General features: G+C 38.0%; 1 protein-coding gene across 1 annotated transcript in view; it reads right to left on the reverse strand.

Annotated features, from left to right (window-relative positions):
* Positions 1–15,488, reverse strand: part of LOC145662198 (uncharacterized) — a 54,080-nt gene that overhangs the window by 14,528 nt on the left and 24,064 nt on the right. The window lies entirely within an intron of this gene.

Genomic DNA, 15,488 nt, shown 5'->3' on the forward strand with positions numbered 1-15,488 from the left:
TAAAACCGTCTCCTTCATTCGCTTGTTTTGAAATGCCTTTTTAGAGTCTGAATAAAAAGTCTCACAAAATGTTCACATAGCTTCATAAATGCCCTTAGTTGTATCATTTCCCTTCTTCAAAGACTGCATATCACATCAAGCTAGGAAGATGCTCCTTGTGAAATCTATGAAAATTGCCAATCACAGTAGTAAGTTTCGTATGTCCCAAATCTGTAATGTGAGTGCAGAGCTCTAAAAACTACTAACAGAAATTAGTGTTATTAAATTATTAATTTCATATTTTTCAGTAATTGCACGAAAGTGTTCCAGGGGCGTCACTTGGGCAGGACAAGGAGGGTGTAATTTCCCCTCCCTCGAGTTTGATAAACACATATTGATTGATCAAATGTTTAGTAAAATACTGATATAAAAAATGAAACCCTTATAGCAGCGGAGAATTCCCCACCCCGAACAAAATCTAAAATGACTCTGCTTTAGCAACGAATCTATAGATTTATGATAGCACATTGCTACAGCACTCATGTTTGGTTTCAACAGTCGAAAGCTTAATCCCAAGTCATGTGCGTTCATAGTGGATGACATTGAGAGAGAGAGAGATTCAAATGTAGAGACAGAGAGAGATGATTTACATATGGAAGTTTAAAATTGGAAGAAAAAATGATCGGAAAGTATCCATATTATGACTAAATTATTCAAGTAAAATATTCCGGTCTGTGGCAAATTATAAAAGTAAAATATTCCGGTCTGTGAGTAACGCTAATAACGTCATAATATGGATACTTTCGTGATATTCTGAAACAGATGTAGGAAAGTTTGCGAACTGAGAGGATTGCATCACGCAGTTGTCAAATTAAGGAAAGGAACTCTTTTCAGAGCATCAGATGACTGCGAAGAGAGAGAAATATCTTAAGATTTGGGGAATTACGTTAAGAATTTAAATGCTTATGGCTTTCGGACCATGACTTTATCTATTCAGCTACGGAAAACTACACAGCCGTTCATATATTTTTCCTTTAGCTGCGTTGAGAATCTAATAGAATGGAATATTCCAAAAGTTGACTCTGTGGGTGCACCGTTGACATTGAACGCAGAGCTATTGTAGCTTAGTTGCTGCATGTTAGACTTTTGAAAAGAAAAAGTTTATTAAAAAAGTAATGGAAATGCACATAAGTGTCTCTTCGATGTACCTGTAACTAAAAGTAGCACGTTTACGTCATTATGTGTTGCATGAATGGTTAGTGTATGGGATTCCTACTAGGATGGTCCCTAGGTTCAAATTTCGACCGCTCTTGCTGTCTTTTTTTTTTTTTTTTTTTAGCTACACTCATAATGTGCATTCCGGAAGCTTAATTTTAAATTAAATATAGTCACAGTTAGTTTGAGCCTAAATCACTTGCAAATACAAGATGTTATTAAATGTTTTTCATTAATTTACAATATTCAACTTTGATATTAACTCTTGCAACCTTAATTTAACTCATTTCTCGACGTGTTTTGTTACGAAATTCATTAACATAAAGCAGAGGATGTACGTGTCTACGGCAATGCGAAGAAACCCCGTCTTGTTACGTAACATCACATGAAGCACCTTCCGTTCAGACACCTAAATAAGACTATCATTTTGCGTTTGGTCTGAAAATGGCTCATTACGAAGGTTCTGTTAAAAACAGTTTAATTGCTTTAATTGAGCATGCAGACATGAGCTATAGTTAGGCAGGCGCGAGATATGGTGTTAACCGTGCATCAGCACGGAGGTGGTGGAGGAGATATGAGGAGACGTAAAAGAGGAACTGCGCGACAAAGAGTTTCTTCTGCCGAAGACGACCAGAGGTTAATTGCTCAATGCCATAAGCAGCCTTTAATGTTTGCCCGACGATTACGACAAAAAACCAATTTCCCACCCAATGTTACGACTGTCCGACGTAGACTCAAATCCTTTAGTTTGAGGTCATACAGGGCAGCTGTTAAGAAGCGGTTAACAGAAGACCACATGATTGACTGTCTGGCGTTTGCGCAGGTAAATATTTCACTAATGTGGGACAAGGTCGCTTTCACAGAAGAAAATATATTTTCCAGTGCAAACTTCGGTCCGAAATGTGCTTACCGCCCCTTGGAAAAAAGTATGCCTCTGAATACGTTTCCTGTTCAGGTCGAATGGGACATGTAACAATCCACTGCTGGGCATGGTATGCAAGGCTGCAAACTTCAGTGAAATCTACATGATTCCTGGTTGTCTAAACGCCCACAAGTATGTGGAACATCTGGACAAAACGCTACCGTAAATAAAAGCTCATGTAGGTAACGGCATATTATATTGGCAACAGGACAATAACTCGATACAAGATTCTAATGTGGTTCAGACATGGCCTCACAGGCAACCTGATGTCGAGATAGTTTACTGAGTTCCTCATGGAGCATATCTGAACCCTATTGAAAATATGTGGGCCTCTGTTTCAAGAACAATGGGGGAAACCTAGTCCAACAATCCTCCACGAACATCTGACAAGCTATTGGAGTATGTTCAAGATGCGTGATCAATCTGTTGCACAAAACGCTACATCTCTCACCTGGCGGATTCAATGCCACGACGAATGGCAGCTGTGATTGAGTCCTAAGGAGAATATACACATTATTAATAAGTGTCCACAACAGCATTTGCCCTCCAGAGGACTACCTAATTCGACCATCATACTAGAAACATGCTATCAAATACACTACCAGTGAATGTACGTGACCCAGTGTGTTGTGCACTAATAAACAGACTAACTTTTGAGCCTTGGTGGCCCAAGTGGTGTTACCCTTGCTATGTAAACCATAACAAGTTGAAGCAGTGGCTCGAATTCTGCGAAGAACACTCTTAATTTTTATCACCAGGGATATTTGCATTACGCTTTCTGCTATGTCCGCCTTCATATGGTACATCATTTGATCCATTGTATGATCCGCCTTATGTTTTTACTTAGTAGACAATTTATAAATATATGAACAAGTATATTGGAGTAACAATGGAATATAGTATTTTTACCCGACTGACGTCGCTGTGCAAATGTTCATTGTATGACATCGGAAGATGTTAAATTTAGATTACAAAATTTGATATCAAAGTTGAAACGTTGTACGTTAATGAAAAACATGTAATAATGACGTCTCATATTTGAAAATAATTTCTGCTGCATTTAATTCACTAGGTGCTATTACATTTAATTCAAATTTAAAGTTTTGAAATACACAAACTAAGTGTATCTAAAAGAAAAACGTAACAATAATGACCGAGATTTGAACCTAGGACCACCAGTGAAAAAGTCTCGTTCACTAACTCTTCATCTAACAAGCCATTACGTAAATACGACTATAAGTTATGTAATTTATAAAGGGATGATGTTTGTATATTTGTTATAAAAGTTGGATTGAACACCAGGATAGTCGATCGACCTGTGTGTTTCTGAAAGCATAAGCACACGGTGTAAGAGTTTGTTAGTAATTTGGACTTAAACTTTTTGTAACTTTTTCATGGCTTTGATCTGTACGTACATGTCAGAAAAATTGTATATTCAGATTTACGCATTTATATTTGGCATACAGTGTTTGATAATTAGCTTAAGTACCATAGAAATTTAATTTTTCATCAATTTAAATATAAAAAATTAAACACATATCTTGTGAATATTATTATCTAAGACATTAAATTACAGACTTACATTATAGTTTTCAATGTTACGTTTGACCTAATATAATTATTGATTACGGTATGGACTTGAGAGATATTCTTCTACTTAGTAGAAACAAGTGTTCACGCACAAACCACTTTATCCCCGCATGAAAACTTGATGTTATCTATGATGCTATGAACCCTTACTATCATAGAAAATGTACTATTCTTGAGTATTTTTAAACATTATCCGCCTTATGCAGAGTCGTTTTGACGCATGATTAGCGTCATACTAAAAGCCTGACTACTACAGGAAACTAGTGATGAGCAAATGCAAGACCAAGACCAAGACCCGGGTGGTCTTGGTCTTGGTCTTGGTCTTGCACATGCGGTCTTGGTCTTGGTCTTGCACTGGAACCCTCGGTCTTGGTCTTGGTCTTGGTCTTGGTCTTGCACACCTAGTCTTGGTCTTGGTCTTGGTCTTGCACGCCCAGTCTTGGTCTTGCTTGCAAGAGTCTTGTAAGTTTTGCTTTTAAGAAATCTATGATTTTCATAAGTATATTTTACTCTGGATATAAGGGATAATAAATCCTGCATTGCGTCAATAGTGAGGGACATACAATGTATGTTTCTAAATGTAATATATTTTACCTTCGTGTAAGTGTGATGATACTGTACAACTTAGGCGATGACATTTACTTTTTTTTTTTTCAATGGGTGATCACGCTTCAATACTTACAAGATAAATCACATTATTTCGTAATATTTTTATATGTTTTAACAGATCCAATACTCCACTGGTTCCCAAACTAAGGATGCTACCCCTGACAGTGAGACGCATGAAAGAAAACCAAGACGGCACAAATACCATAAATTCCAAATTATTTTTACACTCTAAAGGCGCCAGATTGTTTTCTTTCCAACCACGATTAGCTCATCTCTGTATTGAACAAACTCCCAATTAAATATTGAAATTTTGTTTTACTGATTCTAATATGTACTGTATAGGGCAGAAACAAGGACATTACGCAAAAACGATGAAACAATTAGACTTTCGAAATGTGGGCATGGAGAAAAAAGGAGAGAATCAGCTGGGTTGAACGGAAAACGAATGCGAAGGTTTTAGAAATATTAGCAGTAGGGGAGAAAAGAAGAATTTTAGATGTAATTAAGAGGAGTACATTGGCTGAGGAGGAACTGTATTATGAGAGACGTGCTAGAGGGAGGGGGCGAAAGAGATTGTAGTTGAAGAAAGATATTAAGACAGAAAATTGCTACGTTAAGACGAAGAGACTACCTGAGGACCACAGTCATCGAAGCTTCTCAGCTGCAGCAAGTGACCTGCCAATAATGGCAGAATAGCTATTATTATTTCGATGATGATATGTTTTGCAATAATGACCAAAAAAGAGAGAAAAAATTAAAATAATAATAATTAAACCTCTTAATATTTTAGAATATGAAATGAAATTAAATTTGTGAGTTTTACGTCCCACGATTATGCCGGCTAGGCTAAAGGAGACAGTGATAATGAAAAATGAATGAAAATGATGGAAAGAAGAAATTACGAGGAAACTGGAGAACCCCGAGGAAACCCACGCATACGGTGTTTGTCTACCGCAAAGTTCACTTGGCGGGGGCTAGGATCGAACGCGGGACCCCAAACACCAGAGCTGAACGCTCTACCGCTGAGCCACCGCGGCCCCAATATTTTATAATAATTTGAGTGAAAACTGAAAACGACTCAACTGTCTATGTGTTTTGTGTAAACTCAATTTATATAAATAGGCCTACTTTTGACCTACATTAGAAATACATAATAACGGCATCAAACTTCAAGTTATTTGAAATAAGTACGAAATCACTCTCAGTTATGAATATAGATTATTTATTGTTGTATAATGTTATACTGTTGAATCCTAGATATGACGTATACCTAAGGGGGCTAAACAATTATTCAACGTATAAGCATCCACCTATGAAATCAAACTTGCGGTCACATGCGCTAAGTTTTTGTCAATGTCATGAAAATGTTATTTCAATATTAATTTTATAAGTACACATTACAAATTTCCAACGGATGCTTGAACCTCAGAGCCAAGGCCATACCCATGTAGTCGGCACCTATGGTGTACGGAATTGCCGATGTTCAATACTACATTTCTTTAGTTTTGGAAGAAGAACACCACTAATATGTTTTGAAATGAAATGAAATATCTACTTTAACGTCCAACGATTATTACACTGAGGCTAAGAGAAACAGTGATGATGAAAAATGGTGGAATGAAGAAAGTACGAGGAAACGGGAAGACCCACGCACAGGGTGTTTGTTCACCAAAGAAGCTCACATAGCGCAAGCTGCGATCGAACCAGAGCCCCGTGTACCAGAGGTGAACGCTCTGCCACTGAGCTACGGTGTCCATAACATGCTCTAGTTTATTTTTGCTTATCCACTTCTTATGGACACAACTATTCTTCGTATGATTTCCCAAACTCCAATCATGGGCCGTCGTGAATGATCAAATGATGACCAAAGTAAATCAGACACGGAAATTATGATAGCTTGTAACAATTCATAGAATTATGCTGTCGGTCATCTCGTGAACAACCGATTCAAAAAACGACATACTGTAGCTATATGTTACAGGAGCAGATCGACTCACATGGATTGCATAAACTACTGGGAACATTCACTCCGGCGGTATTTTTACTGGAGCCAAGAAGTTCACGTGAAAGATGTAATGATTTTCCCCCTTCCTTTTTACATTCTATAAAAAATCAAGTAGTACCATACTTGTGCAAGACTCTTGCGCAAGAGTCTTGGTCTTGGTCTTGGTCTTGCAGGTATGGTCTTGGTCTTGGTCTTGGTCTTGGTCTTGCATGCAAGACTCTTGCAAAAACTGCAAGACCAAGACTCTTGCGCTCATCACTACAGGAAACATGTTAGTCGAACACTTTAGTATGGCACTAATCACATAACAAAACGACTCTGCATAAGGCCCAATGACTTTACATGATTTGACTCGTACATACTATTATAATGTTTCAACGAAGAGCTAACAATCAATAACCTATGACTGCCGTATGCATACATTCTTTCAAATGTAAATCACAAAAACTACGTATGTAGATTCTCATTTAATTCTGACCCATGAATCTATCCTTGTACGTAAGTTCTCTGTGATTTCTCCCTTTTCCCTCCCATATTGTCATTTTTTATTCCTAAACCTTAAAGGCGAAAAATCCAAGATAGTTTCTCGGCAGAAGATTCATAACATCTTTGGTGTTGAAACAAGGCGTTAAACATCTAAGCAAATCGTAGTTAAGTATGTCGTAAGTCTACTCACCTATATGCTTTCAGCGTGAAAGACCACCCAGTTTGATTCCCGGTGGGCTCAAGTGATTCGAATCCCCTGTCTCGTATAACCTCGGCGCTACAAGGGATTAAACTTCACGGAATTCATACCCAAATATACTTTAAGTCTATCGATTATATAGTTAGCTCTGGCTTTCGGCGTTGGAGGTCAAAGTTCGAATCCTCGTAGGACTCCACGCAAGGGCGCCGATCCTGGGGGGCAGGGGGCCCGGGCCCCCAAAGCTCAGCTGGACCCTCCTATTGTATTTATGAATATACCATATTTGGCATAATTTGAATGCAATTTGTCTTAAAATCCTCATATACAAGGGCTAGTCAAGAAAGACTTGGACTGATTTTTTTTCTAGGCAATTTATTATTACTCAGCAACAGGCACATGATCCTTTTCAAAGTAGTCCCCGCCCATTTGAATGCACTTTTTCATTCGAGTCTTCCAGTCCTCAAACACGTGTCGCAGGCCATTCTTTGAGAGGTCCTTCAAAACCGCCTCCGATGCCTTCAGAACCTCGGAATTATCGGAGAAGCGGCGTGCACGCAGTCTGGATTTTAGGGCAGGGAATAGAAAAAAGTCGCACGGCGCGAGATCTGGGCTATACGGTGGGTGTGGCACACAGTTGATATTGTGCTGATGTAGGTATTCGAGGACAGCATGTGCCACGTGTGGTCTCGCGTTGTCATGGTGGAGTCTCCAGCCGCCATTGCGAAGGTTTGGTCGTTTCTTCGCAATGTGCTGCCGTAAGGTCTGAATGACTGACACGTAATATGTTGCAGTTACAGTAGTGCCGGAGGGAACAGCATGCTGATACACCATACCAAGATGATCAAAGAACGAGATCACCATCACCTTGCCTGCCGACTTCACAATCTTTGCCTTTTTTGGTGTGGGCGAACCAGGTGTCTTCCACTGCGTACTGGCTTGCTTGCCCTCAGGATCGAAATGATGAAGCCATGACTCATCGCCGGTGACAATTGACTCCATATAGGCGTCTCCACCATCCTCAAACCTTTGCAACAGCTCCCTGCAAGTCTCCACTCGAACGGCCTTCTGCTCTGGTGTCAGGAGTCGCGGAATCCATCGAGCACACACTCGGCTCATGTGGAGGTGGTCATGCAAAATTGTGAAGGCACTGCCATGAGATATGCGTAGTGCGGCTGCCAGATCGTCGATACTGATGCGGCGATCTTCTCTAACAATGACTGCTGCCGTGTTAATGTTCACCTCAGTAACAGCTGACGCTGATACACCTGGTCCACCAGCTTTCGTGATTGTCATTCGGCCCTCTTTAAACTCTTTGAACGACCAGAACACGGTACTTCGTGGCAGAGCGTCATCTTTGTAGGCTGCTCTCAACATTCCTAGAGTTTCTGTTGCACTTTTCCCCAGGCGATAGCAGAACCGTATAGCTGCAAATTGTTCATTTCGTAATGACTCCATTTCTTCTACAGGCGACTTCTAGAGGCGGCGCAGAACATCACCTGCAATAAAAAGTCGTGGTTACCAAACATGCAATGATTCCTTAACAACATTTTATATATATGCACAGCAAGACCCACCCTACTTGTATGCCAAACTATGAAGCTCCAGCGTTAACAGAACTGCCGGGAAAAAAATCAGTCCAAGTCTTTCTTGACTTGCCTACGTATATACCTTCTGCATCTGAATGCCCCCCTCCCCCCCAAAATGTTCAGATAAATCGGTGCCCTTGACTCCACGTCACTATTTCGTCCATACCTTCAATAGCCTCTTCGGTAAAAGGCACGCTACCCTCAAATCCAATCCAACTATGTTTCTAAACCACAAGTTCTCCTGTGTATATGAATAATATACCTAATCATTCAAATATTATTCAGTAAGTACATTCAAAGCACAATTAGAAGACGACAAACAGTGATACAAACACCTATGTCGCTTTACACCAAAACAATAAGACATACAGGTCAGTATGCATAGTCGTTTTGACGTATGATTAGCGTCATACTAATGGTCAGAAAAAAATGAAATGAAACCTTTGAGTTTTACGTCCCACGGTTATGCCGGTTAGGCTAAAGGGGACGGTGATGATGAGTAATGAATGAAATGGTGGAATGAAGAAAGTGGGAGAACCCCGAGAAAACCCATGCACACGGTGTTTGTCCACCACAAAGTTCACTTAGCGGGGGCCGGAATCGAACCCGGGACCCCTAGCACCAGAGGTGAACGCTCTACCACTGAGCCACCGCGGTCCCTACTAATGGCCAGACTACTACAGGAAACTTATGTTAGTCGATCTTTAGAATAGCACTAATCACGCGTCAAAAGGACTCTGCATAAGGCGGTCATAGTTTTTTAAATATTTCTGTCAATTGGTGCATAATAGTGTTTCACTCTAAGTATGCTCCATCATCATCATTTACTGGTATGTGAACTCATAAAATGGTCAGTAAAGAATATAATTTTAATAAATATTTCCAACTACTTATTCTCACTACAGTATCCGATACAAAAAGAAAAGTTTTGGTATAAGAAAAACAACGATTCATCTTAGAGAGACTTGTGCCCCGTGGCACGCCTGAAGGTCGCACACACATACATATGCATACACAGAATACGAACCCTTATTGCTTTCTCGTTTCCTTTAAAAAATAAGGGGCCGCGGTGACTCAGTGGTACAGCGTTCACCTCTGGTGCATGGGGTCCTGGGTTGAAACCCTGCTCCCGCCAAGTGAACTGTGTGGTGGACCAACACCGTGTCCGTGGATTTTCACGGGGTTCTCCCGTTTCCTCCTACTTTCTTCATTTCGCCATTTCATTCATCTCTCATAATCACCGTCTCCTTTAGCCTACTCGTGGGACTTAAAACTCAAAGGTTTCATTTTATTTTTCCTTTAAATAAGACAAAATAAGATCAACATGGTGTTATATAGCTGACACAATGTACCTAATTCAATAGATTGCCTAATAAACACATCCCAGAAACGTTAATGAATTTTTAACACAAATTATTTTCTTTTATATTTTTCTTCCGTTCATTTGCATCAGTTTCTTCCGATGAAAAAGCAAATATCTTTTTATAGTAAAAGTGAGAGATTATTTGCCTAGTTAATAAATGTAGTCAACTCCACATATTAATATTCCGAAATGTTATTTATATATCCATTCCGTTCTTGCAATCCAAACTTCTGCTTTTTTACAGCAGGGGCGGATCCAGGACGGACTTCTGGGGGAGCGGTAGGTCGCAATACTGATACTTAGAGCTATTTTAGGAGCTCTCGGATGTTCTTTTTATATATATATAAAATAAGAAAGTTTACTTTTCTGAGGGGGCAATTGCCCCGATCGCCCCCCTCCCCTGGATCCGCCCCTGTTTTACACATAACGTGAATTGTTGATCATTCTCAAAAGAAGCACAAAAGAAAGAAAAAAGGACAGAAATGTTTTTGTGCTTGTAACAGCATACTGAAGTAAAAGTAATATTAATTGTTTCGCTTGCTTGACGCTAGGTTGTGCTATTACTAGTCTGTCCATACTATTATAAGGCTTCTACCTGCCATCTAGTGGGGGAATCGTAAAGGTTTAGAAGCCTAAGCCATGATTCATACTTTCAGCTTTCACACGCTTGGATCTTTGTTTATAAACATAAAATACCGTAAAGTGTATTTTGGTATAATATAATTGGAATTACTTCTTTAAGGAGCAGCTATACTTCCAGAAAGGGATTATTTAATTGCAACCTTTTCTTTTTCCCCTTTTTAAGTAAGAAGAAATTCTACTAAATTTAATGTGCATGTGTATTGTAAGCTGGTGGAGCATTTGCTAGGGTGACCAGACGTACTGATTTTCACAGTATACTGGTACTACTGTTCTCAAAGAGCTGTTTTGCGTGTTGCGAAGACGCCTACAAAATCAAGAAATGTGCTGCGAAATGTCCTGAGTTAACTTATTTCCAGTATCTTAATATTTCATTCCATATTCACAATATTTTGAATCACAGGTATTCTTTTCCTGATGATGAACCGCTGTATTTTTTAACACTCCTCAAAAGATTGGGGATGGACAACAATCAACAAACCATTGTTTTACAATACATTGTTTCTTACTGAGAAAGGCTTGTTGAAATGTCAAGCGAAGGTAGGAAAAGTTTCTTTTTCAGCTTATGACAGTGATGCTAACAAAGTTAAGGGTCTTCATCCCGGCGAAATTAAAATACCGATAATTTTACAGTAATTATGTGATATTTTCAAATAGATAAAAGATAATCGAAATGTGGAACAAGAGCGCCCTAGACAATATTATTTTACATGCGATACTGCTTTCGATTTCGAGCCATTTTGAAAATCGGCATTTATTTTCGCGTTTCTAAACGGCTGAAAACGGAAATACGCTAGGTGACTTGTGATAACGGTACCTCACGCAAAATAATATTGTTAGGGCGTTTTTGCTCCATATTTCAATTATCTTTTATCTATTTGAAGATATCACATAATTACTGTAAAATTAGCGGTAATTTAATTTCGCAGGGATGAAGTTCCCTCGTGCCGGCCCACATTTTCCCTCATTCCTTAAAATAATACGACGCTCCGAAAATCGATTTAAAAATATCTTTAGCCCTACACGAAGTTTCACTGTACGTTCATAAAAATAAACCACTGTTTGTCATTCATCAAAACATTTGGAGTTGTGTTGAATTCCTGGAATAATTTTGTTCAGTACTTTTCTTTTAAATAAAAATGAGTGATTAACTTACGGTTAGCGTTAAATGAAATGAGGACATGCGTATTGCGGACGCAGTAAACCATTATAGGCCCACACTATTACACTTGTGTCCTACTTTTTGTTTGTCAGAATCTGGTCACCCTAGCATTTGCGCAACCATCTTTTGCGTCTTGATAAGGCATACCCAGTGGAATTGAATTTCAAGCGAGTTTTGTGGAAATCTCAAGTTAATATTTAAATTGAATTCATTTTGGTACATGTTATAGTTCTAAATTTTTGTATAAATTTGTTCATTTAGAAAAACAACCACCAATTAATTGAAGTCAATGCAGAAGTCGGTTCTTTGTAAGTATGTCATGTATTTATTGTGCCATTTGAATTAATTCGCTCCTGCTATTGAGTAGGCTTGTTCTTACGAAGTTTACTACTTTCACTTTCTTGTTGTTTGAGAATTTCCTTAAAGGAATTTATTACATATTATCTTTGATAAAAAAAAGTTTCCAATAAAATTTAGCTATTTTACAAGGGTATTCACTTTGGCCGAACCGAGATTCTTCATACACGTGCATTCAGGCCCGTAGTCAAGGGGGGGCTAGGGCGGGCTCAGCCCCCCCTAAATTTTTTGCAGCCCCCTAACTAAAGTCATAGTTCGAATTAACGGGGGTTGCCGTGGAAATTCCCCTTCGGTAAAAATGTATGTCCGGCTCGTATCACAGAAGTAACATAACATCCATTTCTGGGATAAACTTTCGCCTTCTACATTTACAGCAAAAATACATAAGCATCCTCCTCTCGTTCGAAAGTTTAATTCGAACACTGACTGAAATGTTGGAAGAAATTGTATTTCCAAATGTACTTTAGAGTGCTAAATTAAAATTTACTGTTATTATCCTCATTTAAAGTATTGGCCTATTTATGCGCTACGCTTCTTTGAATTGCTAATATTTCTTTGAGCGAGATACTTTTTTTTTTTTTTAATGCTTCATGTGCAAGCGACCCTCGCTGCAGGAGAAAAATAATTTATGGTTATTCTATCGGCAAACATGCATTTGTGTTCAGAAACAACATAGTTTTACCTTAATCTGCGGACGAAGAGTTTACTTCTTCCTGTCCTTCTTGGAATTTGCAACTGAAAACATCCTTTTGCTGTGAGTCATTGGCTTTCGGTCAATATGCGTGAGATTGAAAAGACAGCATCCCTCAACAGGGGGTCGCAATCACACAGGTGTATGGGTTTGTTTTGTGTATATTGGACATGGAGAAAGAGGGGGGGATTTTGACTCGTTTTATGTCACGTGATAACGGAGTAAGAAAAGTTTCCTTTTCTGAATTGTGTTTACTCTTGTTGTGTTATGAGTTGAACATGGTTGTAATTGAAAGTTGATCGATGCTGGTTTCTGAAGATGCACCGAAGTTGACTTGAAGAATGAGAATTGTAGTGTATCAGCAACTTGACTATTTGTTAAATAACTTGGAATAGATAAGTAATACTTTTAATATATCTTTAAACTAAAAATAAGTTCGATTCACTTAATCTTTCTGGGGGATGAAATATTAGATATTTATATTAATATAATTTAATAATTGTTGCCAATTTTTGGTGCCAGAATCAAATGTTCATGCAGATCATCAGACGTAAGCCTAATTATTCAAAATTACTATTTTGTAAAAGAATACCTTGCAATCTTCTGGTATGTAAACAAAAAATGCAGCGGACTAAACGGAGGTAGTAGTTGCACCTATAGGAAAAACATAATTTTCACTTAAAAATTGGACCTTATTGGATGATAATATGTATAATGCTTTATAAATTTGAAATTTGACCTTTGACTTAAAACAGGGTGCGTTGGAGAGTTTAGCGTTCCTCTTCAGCAGGGAGGCTATATAGACACGGGACCTATAGCTTAAAGTAACATCCAAACCACTATCGGTTTGAATCCGAGGACTCCCAGTATGGTTTGAACCAGCCAAAGGCGAGCGCTGTACCCATGGGGCTCGAGTACCCACAAAAGTAAAAATTTGTTAATGTAGTTTCATTTTGAAGAAGAGATATCTTCAATAGAAATAAGTAAATAGCTGTTTAAATCATTAGTTCTTAACTTAAACTTTTTTAGTACCTACGAAAGCAACTGATCTCGAATTCTTATTTGTACAATGTAAAGAAGAATTTCATGTATACTTTGATATGAATTGTACTATACAAAGAAAATTTAATGAATTGTTACTTCTCTTATCAATTTCGTTTCGAGAAAGAAGGTAAATGCGCTAGAACAGGGAACTTTTTTGGAGTTATTTCTTATTTGAATGCTCGAGTACCAAAACATAACAGATTATTTTTACTTAAACATGACTTTAGTAGCAATCGTCCTAAATGATTGTTGATAGTATGTTCCAAAGAGTCTAAAGCAGTGGTTTTTAAACTGGAGTCCGCGGACCCCGGGGGTCCGCGTGACCTGGCTACGGGGTCCGTGACATCTAAAAATTGAAATGTGTTGTGATAAAATGGAACTCATAGCTGTTATGTAAAATGTATTTTTTTCAGTTGCTAAAAAGAAAGCAATTAGAAATTATACCTACGTTTGTAAATTTGAATATTTTCTTTACTAAATTTCTGCCCTGAAGCCGGTCAACCGTTATATAGGACTACTTCAGGTGAGAGGAATTCCTTCTTTGTTAGGGCATTTTTTCAAAAGGAGTTGTACATTAACTGCACCGTGCCGATCTTGTTTTGTTGAGTTACAACAATGACATCACCAGAAATCTCGATCTGGACACAATTCTTCAAAGATTGGCAGCATCCAGAACAAGGAGACTTATACTGTGATTGTGTTGTTAGTGATTGTTCAAATGTACAACTTGTTTCTACTATAGTGTGCCAACATGAGGAGTGTATATATGCGTGTTGTGTTTGTGTTTCTTAATCTTATGAAATTTATAAATTTGTAGATAGCAAAAACCCATAAACATATCATTATTTCTTTCGAACACCACTATAAAAAACTGGTCAAAAAATGTTTAGAAGTACAAGTGCAAAATAAAGCGCGTAATATTTGAAGAAATATAAAGTTTCGTATCTAAGGACATGTAAATAATAATACAGGTAAGATGTTAATTTCATTTTTCCAATATGCATATATTTGTTTAGGCCACATGTATCTCAAAATATTGATTTAAGATTTTGAGACCCTTCTCTGTAGAATCTCATTGAAGATAGTATTAAATCTCATTACTCTCTAAATCTTTTCGACTTTCACAAATATTTTTTCAGTCCATCAAAAATTTAAAAACGTATTTCCTGTACTAATTCTTTGGAAATTATAATGATTGGTTCGTTCGGCCAACTATTTTTTTAAATATTTTTTTTATTTCCTTGAAGATGAGAAAACGGAAGAAATATTTTGTTGCCATAACAAAGAAATAAAAAGGAAACACACAGTATTCTAGCTTTCAGGTACAATTGTACTAACGCTATAGGGGAAAATTTTAATAGTAATTCTTTCACGCTGTAGTTTTAGTTTTAAGAGCATAAGAAATTATTCATCATCACACACGGAGACAGACATTATATATATATCTGTGTGTGTGCCCACCCTAATTTACATTTAGCCCCCCCTAAATTTCGAGGCTGGCTACGGGCCTGCGTGCATTTAACACACCATGCAACGTATCAAAACCACTTCTTCGTCACTAACGACAACGTGTAAGTCTTCCGCATTTATAACTTGGCTGCAAGCGTTTAGATATCTACCGAAACAGATGATTCCTTTAAA

The sequence above is a fragment of the Thermobia domestica genome, chromosome 10 (assembly GCF_964235325.1).
Source record: "Thermobia domestica chromosome 10, izTheDome1.hap1.1, whole genome shotgun sequence".
Classification (NCBI taxonomy): domain Eukaryota; kingdom Metazoa; phylum Arthropoda; class Insecta; order Zygentoma; family Lepismatidae; genus Thermobia; species Thermobia domestica.